At 44.2% G+C, this 14,586-nt stretch overlaps 1 long non-coding RNA gene across 2 annotated transcripts; it reads right to left on the bottom strand.

Annotated features, from left to right (window-relative positions):
• Positions 1–3,266: 3,266 nt before the first annotated feature.
• LOC118651101 lies at positions 3,267–11,792 on the bottom strand. 2 transcript variants are annotated; one of them, XR_004966110.1, is made up of 3 exons: positions 11,528–11,792; positions 8,555–8,681; positions 3,267–3,553 (listed from the first exon to the last, which is right to left on the bottom strand). It is a non-coding gene; the product is annotated as an uncharacterized LOC118651101 (long non-coding RNA). The 2 variants fall into 2 exon arrangements; XR_004966111.1 differs by having other exon boundaries at positions 11,612–11,792.
• Positions 11,793–14,586: the final 2,794 nt, after the last annotated feature.

Genomic DNA, 14,586 nt, shown 5'->3' with positions numbered 1-14,586 from the left:
ACCATGGTTCCTGTGTGCGGAGCATCGAGGCAGGAGCAGGGGACGGCCCGGGGAAGCAAGCTGCAAGCGTTGCTAAGGGCTCGGTGATGATCATGACCCTCCCCGCGGGAACCCTGAGGCCTAGTTAGTGCCGGCAGTGGTACCGTTGCCCACAACTGTCCTCTGAGCCTGCTCAGAGCGCTGGGTTTCCATGGGAATAACCGGGTCTTCTCATTGCTGAGTGACAGGGGGCGTGCTAGTCTCACTGTGGTGGTGCGCGTGCCTCATCGGAGGGGTGCAGAGCAGAAAACGCTGCCCGGCACAGGTGATGACAAGGAGATGAAATGAGACCCTTTCATTTTCAAAGATTTGTCCTTGAACAGCTCTGCTGTCTTTTTCAGCCCTTGTGTGGCATTTACAGGCAAATGACAGAGAGGAAGGAAGCACAGAGACTCATGTAGATGCAAGTGTTTTGTTCACTGAACAAGTATTCGAGCTTCTACTGTGTAGCAGTTGTTCAGTTAAACTCTGTGCCTTGCAATTCACAGCAAAAAATGCCACACAGTGGGCCCCATCTTCCTCCCCAGACCTCCGCCAGCTCTGCCTCAGAAGGTGCACACGGAAGCTCTTGTACTAAGGACGGTTATTGTAAGGTGTGGTCCCCTACATATTGCCCTCTCTATATTTTGACAGCATGACTTCCTGTGATATTACTGAGTATCTCCTGTCATCTCAGTAACAAAGGCTGATACCTGGGGTTTTTTTCCTCCTGTCGGCAATATACTTGACATTTAATGCATCATCAAAAAGTTTCTGAGGTTTTGGGGCTAAAACTCTGAAAGTATTGCTTCCTGTCCCAGAGACAGCTCAGGTACCCTGATCAGCCCACAGTCTATGAAGTAGGGCTGCTTTTCTGTTCTCAGCTTCACCAGATGGTCCCAAGGATTTCAAAGTTGGCCCAAACCCCCTGCACCCTCAGCGAACCCTCTCAAAGGCTGAGAAATGTTCTCAGTCCCAAAACCAAAGGTCACTGGTTCCCATCCCAACCCCTGTCCCTTAGTTCTAGGGTCCTTGAGCAAGTCACTTAACCTCTCTGCTGCTCAGCCTGCTAGGACTTCAGGGTGTGCAAAATGATCTCCAGCCAACAGTTTAGCAGCCAAGTCTCTAGTGTCCAAGTACAGACTTGAACTGCCCTCAGGCCAATAGGGTGACCTGCTATGAAACCGCACATTTCTCCTAGAGGTAAGGAGATTATTAGCATGGTTTTCCCCAATAGCCTAGCACCATGGGAATTTGCTGAACCTGTTCTTTGAGAGCTGGAGTTGGCAGCCGGCAAGGCAGAAATGCGTTCATCATTCATGCCATTCTTCATTCCTCCTGCGGAGTTATGATGCACATGCTCTCAGTCAGACCGTTGGGCTCAAGGATGCAAGGAGGAAGACAGCAGAGCCCGTGTCCTCTGCACGGCTTGTGAACCAACTACTGAGCACAGGGTCATGCTGGGGAAAAGCTGAGGGCACAGGAAGGAGCCCGAATTATCCCAAGAGGTTGGAGAGAGCGGCACCGAGGAAAGGCTTCTCAGAGGAACTAACACTTGAGCTGACTCAGGTTTTCATAAGCAGCTGAGCAGCTACACATTCCAGGCAAAGCAGCAGAGGCACCAAGGCTGCAGCCCCAAGACAGGCAACGCCACATTGATCCACCAGGATGGCCACGCCCCGTGGGCTGTGCGAGAAACCAGGCCCAGGCTGTGCTATCTGCTGAGGAGGATGGCTGTTACTCATTTTAGGTTTTAATCCGGGGAGCCAGCATAGGCTGTACAGCCAGAGGGGCAGGGGCACTGGTTTTGGGGGTCAACCGGACCTCACGTTGAATCACTGCTCTTACTAATGGTGTAAACTCTGGAGAGATACTTAATCTTTCTAAGCCTCCATTCTTTCATCTGTAAAATGGTATAATGCTATCCACCTGTGAGAGCTATAGAAAATAATAAATGTCAAATGCTGAGCACCGTGCCTGCCATTCAATCACAGCAGCTGGTGAAACAGGGAGGTGTTGAGGTGTGCTTTCAGAACTATTACTCTAGCACCATTTGGAAGGTGGATTGGAAGGGAGTAAGACCAGTGGCTGGAATGAACCCAAATGCACGTGGGCGCACACACTCACCATCCTACAGAAAGGATGTGACTTAATTAGAAGGTAAAAGAGGGGCGGAGTTGAAAAAGGCTTCACAGGGGAGGTGACATAGGAAATGGGCCTTGTTAGGAGGAGAAATGACAGAAGAGGAACAGGAGCATGAAAGTCCAAGGTGTACAGGAGCAATGAGGAACCCAGAGCCAGTGGGTCTGTGGGGGAGGGGCGAGGAGGAAGGCTGTCAGGGGTCTGCACTCAGGAGGTACACATAAGTGACCACTGCGGGTGCAGGGCCGGGGCTGTCACGATGAGTCAGGCCAGATCCTGTGTCAGGCCCTGAAGGCCAGGCTAATGAATGTGGAATTCATTCAGTAGGTAGCAAAGAGCCTACTCCTTTATTAGAATTATCTATTTCCTGCCCATTGACCCATGAAAAATTTTCCAGAAAGAAGGGAGACTGCAGTGGAAGTGTTCCCACTGTCCCCTGGCTCTCCTGAGTTCTAAAATGAACCAAATCGCTTCAAGCTCCATTATACCCAAGGCAGAATGTCTTCTCTCTCCCGTGTGCAGAGGTTTATAGGAATAGCCGACTCAGCTCCGTCTGAAGTGCTCTGACTGTCTTAACTCATTTTAACCTCATAATAGGATCAATATTATTAGTTTCCCATTTTATGGACAAGGAAGTGAGACACCAAGCCATTAAGTAATTTACCTAAAGTCACTCAACTAGTAATGGACAAATGGGCCCTCCAGCACAGGAGGCTGCCAGAAAAGGATACAAGGTTTCTCTGTAACACCAGAGAGGGTCCGGGCACACAGGTGGCCAGCATGCCCCAAGGGAAAGCCATGTTGCCATATGAGGGCTCGTGGGAACAGGGTGGGCCAGAGGGACGGTACCTCTCTCCTCCAATCCAGCACTAAAGCACCTGAGCTTTGTCTCCCTTCACAGAGTCAAGCCTAGCTCTTGGGGGGCTGAAGGTCACACTTCTCGCAGGAGCCTAGAAAGGGCGATGTTGTCCCCAGTGCACAGATTGCTTCTAGAGCAGTGAGAAAAGATAGGGCCCTCCTAGAATGCCCAGATCACGAACTGGGAGCCAGGCTCCTCTCTCTTCCCATAATCAACCCCCAAGAAATTCACCCTCAGGTACCTCTTCAGGGACTGATGCTGGGATGAAGGGAATGAGCTTCCTCCAGAGCTGCTTCTTCTCTCCCAGTGGACACCTGTATTCACCTCCATCTTCTGCTCTTAGCCCTATACTGCTCTTCAAGGGACCAGTCCTACCTGGACCATGCCAACCAGAAGTTGTGTGCAGAAATGAAGGCGGTCTCTCAATAGAGTTTCTCAAGGTTATCTGATAAATTTGCAGGTAAGAAGGATTTCTGCTCAAATCCAGTTGGAAAGTGAGGGGCCTGAAGTGAGAAGACCAAATTCCAACTCAGCCTGGAAGTGGGGAAGGAAACACAGGATTAAACAGTGTTTTGAGGACAACCATTAACCAGTCTGTGCCAGACACTTCAAGTCTCTTACCTGGGCATCTCCCCCATTTTACAGATGATGAATAGATACTAGGCACCATTTCCTGGTAAGTGGAATGGCCAAGTGAACCAGGAGCCATCTGACTCCAAGCAATTTTTCCACCTGCTAACCTGACGTGTGGAAACGCCTTTCCCAACATTTAATCACTTTCTGCCCAAGAATAAGGAGGCAGCTCTATCAGTACTTTTGCTTCCTAACCCAGGCAGATGAGAAACAACCTAGAAAGTATGTGTTAGGGGACAGGAGTGCTTAGAAACAGCCGTCATCCCTGCACCTTCTCTCCCTCCCCTTCTCTATCACCTTCCCCAGGCATTTGACCAGAAGTGACCCTCCTCCCAACCCTGGCCAACTTAAAGGACCAAAAACAACAAGCATTCTTGCTCTGGTGTGAACTGAGAGAGGACCTGTTTCCAACCGCCTAGCCTCTGGCAAATACTATTTCTTTCCATGACAGCAGACAGAAGTAAGTCGTGCTGCACATGCAGCTCTCCGGGTATTAGTTGTGACAGCAAGGTAGGAGAGAGAAGCAAGGAGGAGGCAGACACACCACCTTGAAAACCTAACTCTGTCTAAGAGACTAACTTCCCCCAGGTCCCTGGGGAGTCATTACATTTTTGTGTCTTCATTTCCTCCAAAGTGGAAAAGGGGTAATAATCCAGACTCACCTCACCGGAGTGCTGAAAGCAGGAATAACTAATTAATGCTAGTGAAGCACTTTAAAAGTAAAAAGCACTTCGCAGTAATTAATGTGGTTTCTGCTTTCATCTCCTGAAGCCTCATAGATAGAAGCAAGGTCCCAGATTGCTCTGCATGGCAAGAAGCAGGCCCAGGTAGCGAGCTTCCTGACAGGAAGGTCTGGGTTGTCTCAGGGCTCCCAGCCACTGGAGACCCATCTGAGCTGACAATTCCTGACCCATCTGCATCCACTTAGCTTTCTGGAGACCAAGGCATTTCAGTTACAGCAAACGACGCACAAATGTGAGGCTCTGAGCAGGGAGCACAGGGCAAAAAGGATTGCAAAGTCTGGGGCTGCTGCTGACTTGCCTTGAAAAACCAAAATGAACTTTTTTCTTCAAGGACTTTGCTTTTATTCATCATCATTATAAAAACAGTCAAGTCATCAAGGTCTGCAGCTGCAGTGAGAGCGTACAGAATGGGCTTTCTGCAAAGCACACGCACAATAATGCTCTCACACTCTTCTTGTGAGCAGCGGGCCAAAGGGGGAAGTCTGGGTTTGGAGCCCAACCTTCCTCTCCATTGGGCAAATTTTGCCAAGCAGAATGTTCGCCTCCCAAAAAAGGCACCTCCTTTATGAGATTGTTCTATCTGGTGAGTGGCCTCACAGAAGGTGGATGTGCCTTTAATTATGTGGAGTGCTGGACCCTAGAGGATTGCACCCCTGTCGCTGCACTCCAGAATGTGACAGAGATTTCATCAGTGCACCACAGACCCTGTTAAAGTTGCATGTGTTCACCCTGTTTATTAGTGTAATATTTCAGGTCTATATGTAAAGGGCTTCTTTGGGCTGGGCTGAGAATCACCATCATAGTAGTGTTTCTTAGGAAAATAGGTTCTGATTTCCAAGTGGCTGCCCTGGCATCTGGAATGCAAGCCATTTGTAAGAAGGAAACCGCCATAAAATATCAGACCCTTTTTTCCCATTATTTCAGAGGTGAAGAATGTGGTTATCTTGAATTTCCTCTGGATGGATGGTGTAGAGGAAGGAAAATAGAAAGAAGGCAAGGAGGAAAAAAGGAACACCACCTACCACTCTTCCCTCCCTACACCCCAATGTGCGACTCCCAGAGAGTCAGTCAGAGGAAAGGCTCAGGTGCTACCGTCCTGGTGATAATAATTCAGAAACCTTAGGGAAAACTGCATTATATGACCTTACCTATGGTTGAAAACCTACCAGACCTACTGATCATGGAAGGTACATGAGGATGATGAGTAGGGTTGGCAACATTCTTATTCATAATGATACTGTTGCTTAACATATATAAACATATTTAGCACTTACAATGTTTCAGATACTCTTCTGAGTTATTTACACATATAACTCACTTAACCCTAACAACCCTATGAAGTAGATATTACCATCATCCCTATTTTACCGGTAAAGAAACTGAGACACCGAGAGGTTATGTAACTTGCCAACGTCACACAGCTGGCATGTGTTACAGCCAAGGTTTGAACCAGACAGTCTGTCTGCAGAGTTGTGGCTCTTAACTCTCTTACATGCTGCCTCTCAGTAGTATTATTCTGGCCAGTTTGAAATGAGCAAAACACCATGCAATTTCCAATTTTTAAGTTTCATTTTACCTTTTCAAAATGCAATCTGTCAGAAGCCTTGAATATTTGGAACTAATATGGCCTTTGAGCTGTCTAAATGGATGTTACAAAGACTATACACAAAAGAGTGACTACTCAGACCCTTGGATTCCTACTGGACACCTGTTTACACACACACACACACACACACACACACACACACACACACACACACCACTTCCCAACAGGTTTTGTTAGCCACTCTCCAAGCACACAATAAATTTGAAGGAAATAAAAGTCTGCTGCAAGCCAGCATGCTGACAGTATCAGGAAAACATTATGATAAAACCTGACAGTAAAAAAGACAGAAAACCCCTAAAAGCAATTATAAACCTTACAGCATGGCAGCCCAGCTTCATGTAATAATATTGAAGAGCCTAAACTCTTTGAACCTCTATTTCAACTTCTTATACAAACAAATACCCTTTTCTCAGTGTTGAAGCCATTTCCAGTGAGGTTATTTATGATTTGCTGACAAAGGCATTCTGCTTCTAGGAACAATGAGATTATTTTGCTAAACTCAGTATACTATGTATAAGAAGGCAGGGGAGTGTGTAATACATTTTTTAAAGACTTACATGTAAAATAGTTACAATTGTTTAGAGCTTAAATAGGTAGATCAGGGATTGGGGATCAGACATTTTTATTTCTTGGTTGTTTGGTTGGTTTGGGGAGGTGCTTGTTATTTTGGGTCTGCACTGTATGGCAACATTTTTTTAAATTCCATTGTTCTTAAAAGGGTATGTGCTCTCTAGTTCCCCTCAGTCCCCACCACTCCTTTTTTTTAATTGAAGTTTTATTTGAAGATAATTATAGGTTCACATGCAATTGTAAGAAATAATACAGAGAAATCCCATGTTCCTTTTCCCCACTTCCTCTCTCCGGTAACATCTTACAAAACTCTAGAACCACATCACAACCAGAATATTGACATTGGTAGAGTCAACGTACTGACAGTTCAATCACCACAAGGGTCCCTCACAAACACCACACCCATCCCATCACCACCCCCATTCTTGACCCCTCAGTAAACTCTCATCTATTCTCCATTTCTATAATTTTGCATTTTAAGAATGTTGATATAAATGGAGTCAAACACTGGATAGCCTTGTAGATTATGTTTTTTTACTCATCATAATTCCCTGGAGAGTTATCCAAGTAGTTGAGTAAATCAATATTTGGTTTATTTTTATTGCTGAGTAGTGGTCCATGGTATGGATGAACCACAGTTATATATCCTCATTCATTTTTCCTTTAAACATAGACTGCTTTCCTCATTTACATGAACTACCTTACCCGTGGGCATTTGAACTTGTGACTTTTGGGGTAGTTTTACCTGGGATGTGGAAAACTCAGATACCTAGAATGATTAACTTCCTCCCAGCTCTGTTTGTGGATTATACATGTCCACAATTTTAATCCCAGGGAAGAAAAGTTCCCCAACACATTGCTGAGTGTCACCCCTTACTATCAGCTGGTGCATACTCAGAAATGAAACATTGAAACCAATTTAACCAGGACAGTAGATATGAACCAAAAGAATCATCCTATAAGACATTCAAAGACAAATACAGAATTCCTTAGAGATGATTCTGCTTTGTTTTTGCCTTCTGGTAGCCAGCTCCTTTTGTGAGCATAGATAAGAAGGATTAAATCCAACCCGAACTCTCGAGCACCTTATCTTGTACCCACCCACCTCTCACTGAGTCCATTTAGACTTAAGAATGTTCCTGTAGTAAGTGTTTTACTCTTTCTTAGTTAAGTTTTCCTTTTCTGTTTGGCTAACTTCTGTGACATATCATCTTTGTTTTTAAATATCTAATTCTTATATGGTATAAATTCTACTAGTCCTAAGACACTTAACAACTTGAAGTGTCTCATATAATATACTTCATTCAATAAATATTTTTGAGTACCTAATCAATGCCTTGACTACATTTAATGATTATATACACTCTTTTCTCATAAAATAAATTCTTTAAGCCACTAGCAGAGTTGTAATTAGGGTCCTTTAGAAAATGGCATCTCATTAATAGCAAATGCTTTAAAATGTTAATTCAACTGACTTGCTAGGATATCTTTCAGGAATTAGATATGTGAAGTTCAATGAGTCTACTTATCTAGGTCTTGGCAGCAATAACCTTCTCTTCCCACCATGATATATTTTCCTTTTACTTTTTACATTCCTTTCCTTAAATTCTGAAGCCTGGATTACTGCCAATACCTCTCTGAATGAAACCCATGAGCATGTTGCTCACTTGCCATCCCTCTGCACTCACTGAGGACCCTTCTTTGCTCCAAGCACTAGGGATTCAGTAAGAATAGCCATTTCACTTGTCCCCCCACATTAGGATGGTAAATATGACTGTAAAGTGAATATGATCGCAAGGTAAGTATGACTTCCAGCTTTATAGATAAAGTCCCCGACTTTCTCAAAAATCTCAGAGTTGATAAGTAACAGAGCAGGGACTCAAACTCAGGTCTGTCTGACATCAAAGACCATTCTCTGGGGACTTGGACAACCAATTTACAGACAACACTTTCACCCACCTCACTAATAATATAAATTCTTACCACTAATCTTCCTAATAATGAACAGTTTCACTTCTTTAGTGCTGCAGATTAGCCTCCCAGGATACAGGATTCCGATGGAGACTTGGGTCCCACAAGGACTCTTAAGAAGTGCTCTGTGGATCAAGACCTGTTGGGGGGTAAAGGAAATAGGATTGGGTGAAGGAGACATTGAACTTCAATGCTGTAAGAACCTGAGCCTCATCTTACCCAGGGGGAGGTCAGAAGTGACCCACATTAAGTCAAGGTGGCAGTTCCCGTGTACCCCACCATAATCAGTCACTGGGTGCACAGTGCCCCAGGAAGTAGGCAGGACCATGGGCCCCACAAATCTCAGAGGGGGACTCTGTGAAGAGCCTCAGCTGCCACCACTCCTGGTTCTGGGGGAATGACTGCTACGTGGGTGGGCACTCGCACCCTTTACTCGTAACTTGTTCTCTCATCTCCTTTCCAAATCTTTCACGTCTCTTAGAAGATTTCTGAACTGGAGAAAACCAAGCCAAACTTGTACATTTTTCCTATCCTTTCCCCCCCGTCCCCCAAAGATCCCAGGATTACTTTTTAATTTATTATTTTCCCTTTCCCAATGAAGGTAGCAAACTTTCTCTCCAGTGCCTCAGCTCACTCAAGAAAAAACTCAAGGGAAAGTCTCCCTATTTCCTCAGTGCCCCAGCCTCTGAAAGGGTGAGCTTGGGTGGTGCGTTCTGCTGCTAGAACTCTGGGGTTAGCCTCTCCTAGTTTGCCACAGCAGTCCTTTTCCTGAAACCTTTCCTTTCCCTTCCAGCCCTCCTCTCCATCCCCAGCACCTCACCTTACCCATGCCCTCATTGTTCCTCACCTTGACCCTGACCAAATCTCCAACCTGTTCCCACTTTCCCTTTCAGATCCACCCTGCTCACCTTCTATTACCCTAGTGATCTTTCTAGACACAGGCCTGCCATGTGAAGGTTTTGTCCCTTGTTTCCAGGGTTAAGTCTTAAGTTCTTTACCCTCACATTCAAGACCCACTTGATCTGACTGACCTCTCCCCATCAACACACATAATACTGAACTGTCTGCAGATTTTCCTCATCCACAACATTATTCCGACCTCCCTGCCTGTTCATATACTTACTTTCCTTCTTTCTGGAATCCTTCCTACACCAGCTTAACTCCTTCGAGACCCAATTATGGCTTTTTCTTTCCTCCAGGAAGCCTTCCCCACCATGAAGTAACCTGGGCTCCAAGGCCTGCCTGACCCTCAGCCCTGCTCCACAGCACTCAGACCTACCTCACCATATCCCACATACTCAGAAGTTATCTGTCTGCAAGACGTGCAACAGGACAAGATCTATCCTGTTCTGTGTCCCTTATAGGCACAAGGAACACAGAATAGGAACTCAAGATAAACCTACTGAACTGAACAGACCAAACCCCTCTTCATTGTCTATGCCAGATATTTCCTTTATGTCCTACAACTTCCTTGCTCCTCAAAATACTGGCTTGCCCCAAATGTACTAATTTTCACTATTTTTTCCAGGTGGTTATCAAGCAAAGGTATCATCCACATTAAGCAAGCTGGTGTTAGAGAAAATCTGTATTGTAAAAGAACATTTAGAATGTTGATTTCTCTATAAAAGACTACTGGCCTAGCTTTCTTTAACTATGAAATTCCAAGTATCTGCACAAAGAGTAGATGCGCGATCTTCAAACTCTGAATGGTGAGGATTCTTTTACTTTTGTCTTTATATTTTTGTATATTATTTGAGTATTATATAATGATCATGCTTTATTACTTAAAATCAGAAAGAAAATGCAAATTCATGTTCATTGTGGGGAAAACAAGGAAAAATTATAGGGTTCTAGATGACTTTTTCTTCTTTAAAAAGATAAAAAGTAGCCCTAACCGGTTTGGCTCAGTGGATAGAGCATCAGCCTGCGGACTGAAAGGTCCCAGGTTTGATTTCAGCCAAGGGCATGTACCTTGGTTGCGGGCACATCCCCAGTAGGAGGTGTGCAGGAGGCAGCTGATCGATGTTTCTCTCTCATCGGTGTTTCCAACTCTCTATCTCTCTCCCTTCCTCTCTGTAAAAAATCAATAAAATATATTTTAAAAAAAAGATAAAAAGTAGAATTATGAAAAAAATAACATTCAAGTCCCTTAAATTAATCTCTAGGCTCAGTAGCAAGAATAACTTGTAAATCTGTAGGACTTTATGTACAAATGCATTTTAAATTATTCAATTTGAAAATTGTTTCTTTCTCTATAATTTCCAGTGTTTATGGTCAGGGCACTATTATGATGTTAAAGACCATGTACCATAGAGTAAGCTCACAGTCCAAGAGCCTCACAGTAAACTAACTCTTGGCAAGTCAATCTGGTTCTCTGAGCCCCCAGTGCTTCAAGTGTAAAATGGGATGATCTCTGCACAGGATTCCAATTAATTAAAACAAGAAAAAGAGACAATATATATATATATATATATATATATATATATATATATATATATGGTTGTTTTAGAAAGTAAAAGACTGAAGAGCCATAATAATAAGTGGTAGAAGGGTTATGATTAATAATAATATTCTTGTAGTAGCCATAGTCCCCATCCCTTGGAGCCCCTGTGCTGATCTCCTTGAGTGCCAGCCACCTCTGGAAGGGCTCCCCTCCCGCTCAAGGCTTTCTTCCAAGGACTGTTTCTGTCCTCGCCACACTGGACCAGCTCCCAAGTACTCTGCTCTTTGCCCAGCGCCCCCTCAGATGTTAACCCCAGGACAGCACTGAATGTTTACACTGCTGGGCCATTATCACCAGCTGAAAGGGCACCCTGAAAGTGCACAGTCTTTACTAAACATATACATGTTCTCCTTTGTCCTTTCTCATATACCTCTTTAGGGAACAGTGTTTGAAAAATGATTTAATTAAGCATTTGGTTGCCCAATCTGGAGAATCTTTTCTTAGCAAGTTTTAGGGAAGAGTCCTGAACTCCGCTGGCTTACATCATCCAATAGAGAAACTAAAATCACTTTTGTCTTCATGAAGTCCCAATACATCCTTGCCAGGTGGGAAGCAAATTGTCTGACCTCCATGAGTTTTCTGTATGATGTATCATCAATTTTCCTGGTTTAATCACACAGCCTGTGAGTGAAGGTGATCAGACTGCAACTAGAGTCTCCACACCAGAACTGCTTGGCCCATGGGACAGTATTTCTCTTCCTTTCTTTCCTTTTCTTTTTTTTTCTTTTCTTTTCTCTTTTCTTTTCAGTAACTAAAAAGAAAGGGAAGAAACAAAAATGAAAGTATTTATTAATGACAAAGGGAATACCATCTTAAGATACTCCCAAAGACCTGGCATCAAATATCTCATTAAAAGAAGACTGGATTCCCAACTTTGCTTTTTTAAAACTCTGAACTATATCCTCTAAATAGCATCTTTGTCTGGGGAAAAACACCCGGTTTATTTATGTGGGTTGATATATATCTGTGAGGGTAGAAGTAGAGAGAAGTCAAGTTTCATTAGTATCACAAAATCAGGAGAGAAGAGCGATTAAGAGCTTAGACTAAAGCACCTGAAACACTTGTGTGCCGTGCCTCACCCCCCCCACCACCACCGCCCCGCCCCATCACCACCAGAATGGCTATATGCACAGGTGAACACAGACTTAGCCTCTCCTCCCCATCCCCTCATCTATGAAATGGAGCCGAGCATATCTGACTCACAGTGGTGAAGGTTAAGTGCGCTAATGAACGCAGACCGCCAAGCAGAGAGCCTGCTGCCTGGTGAGCACTCACATTAGCTATCTTTGTCATCGCCATCATCGTCAGCAGCAGCCACAGCAGCAACTACAAACTTCCAGTCATTTGCTGCAAAGAACTGTCCAAGGCGTGGAAGGAGACGTTTCTAAGCTCTCTTTAGGAAGCATATTGTAGAGCAGCGGTTCTCAACCTGTGGGTCGCAACCCCTTTGGGGGTCGAACGACCCTTTCACAGAGGTCACCGAAGACCATCAGAAAACACATATATAATTACATATTGTTTTTGTGATTAATCACTACGCTTTAATTATGTTCAATTTGAAACAATGAAATTGGGGGTCACCACAACATGAGGAACTGTATTAAAGGGCCTCGGCATTAGGAAGGTTGAGAACCACTGGTGTAGAGGCTTAGGAGGTTATTTATCAACTATAACAATGAATTTAAACCTGTTTGAGAAGCAACCTATTACTATCATCACTTTTCTTGAGCTACAAAGCAAATTGTATCACATAAGCATTAACTTTTAACCATACAAATAATTCAAACTAACTAGTTTAAAAAGTAGGTAAGAGCAAAGAAGAGTCCATTTGCCTGCATATTTGTAGCTGGGTGCTTTTAAGCTTAAATTGGCTATTTTTCAGGAGTTGGCCCACAATCCCACTAAACTATAGTAGTCTCACTGCTGCTACTTTAATTTCACAGTTCACAGGGGCAATCCTATCACTAAACACTAGTCCTTGTCACCATCAACTTAAACTTTTTATGGAACTTTTATTCGCTTCTCCAGTCTTGTGTTTTAAGACATTCTCCCTTTTTCCCCAAATGTGGAGTCACGTCAGCCAGTCTTGCTGAGAATCGTGCAGAACAGCCTGTGCCTCACGCTGTAAGAACATGCTGCCCTATTGCTACAAGCCATAAACTTTAAAGCACAGAATAGCATTCATGCTTCTACCTTTGGAAGAAGATAAAGCACTGACTTCATGGCCATTTGTTTCAGAACTTACTCACATTACAGCCCTGAAAACATCCACTGTTTTGGCCCCGCTGGCTCTCTTGAGGGAGGAGTATACACTTTTACAGCAGAACCACTGTGTAAATTCTCGGGGTTAACCGAAGTACACTCTGGCTTTAGCAAAACTCCCAACAGCTGGTGCTGTGGTCCCAGATTAAGGGCCGTACTGTATCAGCCATCCTCGCCATCCCTGCAGGAATGAACCAATTTGGAAGGAGCCACTGGAGGGCTTCATATTGAGGATATTTACAGAGCGTCGTGACCTTTACTGAATGCTCAAAGTATTCCTACTCATCCAGAGACCCATGAGGCAGCTGACCGGGATGTGCTGAAAAGCAGAGTGAAGGGAAAATAGACTCATCAAGAAGCAGAAGGTCTTAAGGCCCCAAATTAACTTATTCCAAACATCCATCTTTGTTCACAGTCTGAAATTCATTCACATAATTCAGCCAATGCCAGCTTCCAAAGAATAACAAATAGCTGCCAGTTCCTGCTAGGTCATTCTTTGTCATAATATAATTTTGTAAGTCCCCTATTAAATTTGCAAAACCCAAAATTTGTCTTTTGTGTCTTTACATTCCAGTTCTTAGCACAACTGACTGGCACAGAGCCAGCACACCATAGATATGTGTGGAGTGAGTTGAATAAAGGTAAGCATCATACTCCAGAATCCAGTTTTCTGAGAAATCCCCAAGCTTTTGAGGAATGGGGAAGTGACCTTATGGCTCCAGTCACACCATAACTAGAGATGAATATTCAGTTCCACAGATACACACACACCCTCTGGCACCCCACCCCCAAGCCCCATTGTTTCCCTAAACCAGAAGTCAAGTACCAGGATGCAGGTTTTCTGGCATGCACCTCCCTGGAATTCCCAGCACATGTTGACTCTATGAGTAACAGTCTACATTGGCTGCCATTATCTGTAATCAGATAATATCCTTTTCCTCCCACTAGCCAACTGGATTTTGAACCTGAAATACCCTTAGAAGGATATTTTCATTTCAGTTTGTAGTCTGGCTGCAACCTCAGCCAGGCAGGCAGGATGCAAGGGTCACCACACATTCCTCCTGGCTCTGGGAGGCAAAGCACACAGGCCTCTCACCATCCCGGCCTTGCCAGCCCACACCCACACATCACAATGACAGTCATCTCTCTAAAGGCCTCGCTCACCAGCCAGCTTCCCATTAACTCCATTCTTCTGAGGTACTTGGCTCTTCCTAGTTCCTGTGGGATGGCCTAAGTGGGGGGCTATTTTCTACATGTCACATAATTGTGCTTTATTTTC

This window comes from Myotis myotis, unplaced genomic scaffold, assembly GCF_014108235.1.
Source record: "Myotis myotis isolate mMyoMyo1 unplaced genomic scaffold, mMyoMyo1.p scaffold_m19_p_3, whole genome shotgun sequence".
NCBI classification, from domain to species: domain Eukaryota; kingdom Metazoa; phylum Chordata; class Mammalia; order Chiroptera; family Vespertilionidae; genus Myotis; species Myotis myotis.
Note: the sequence above shows the minus strand (reverse complement) of the source record. Positions and strands in the feature narration are given on the sequence as shown.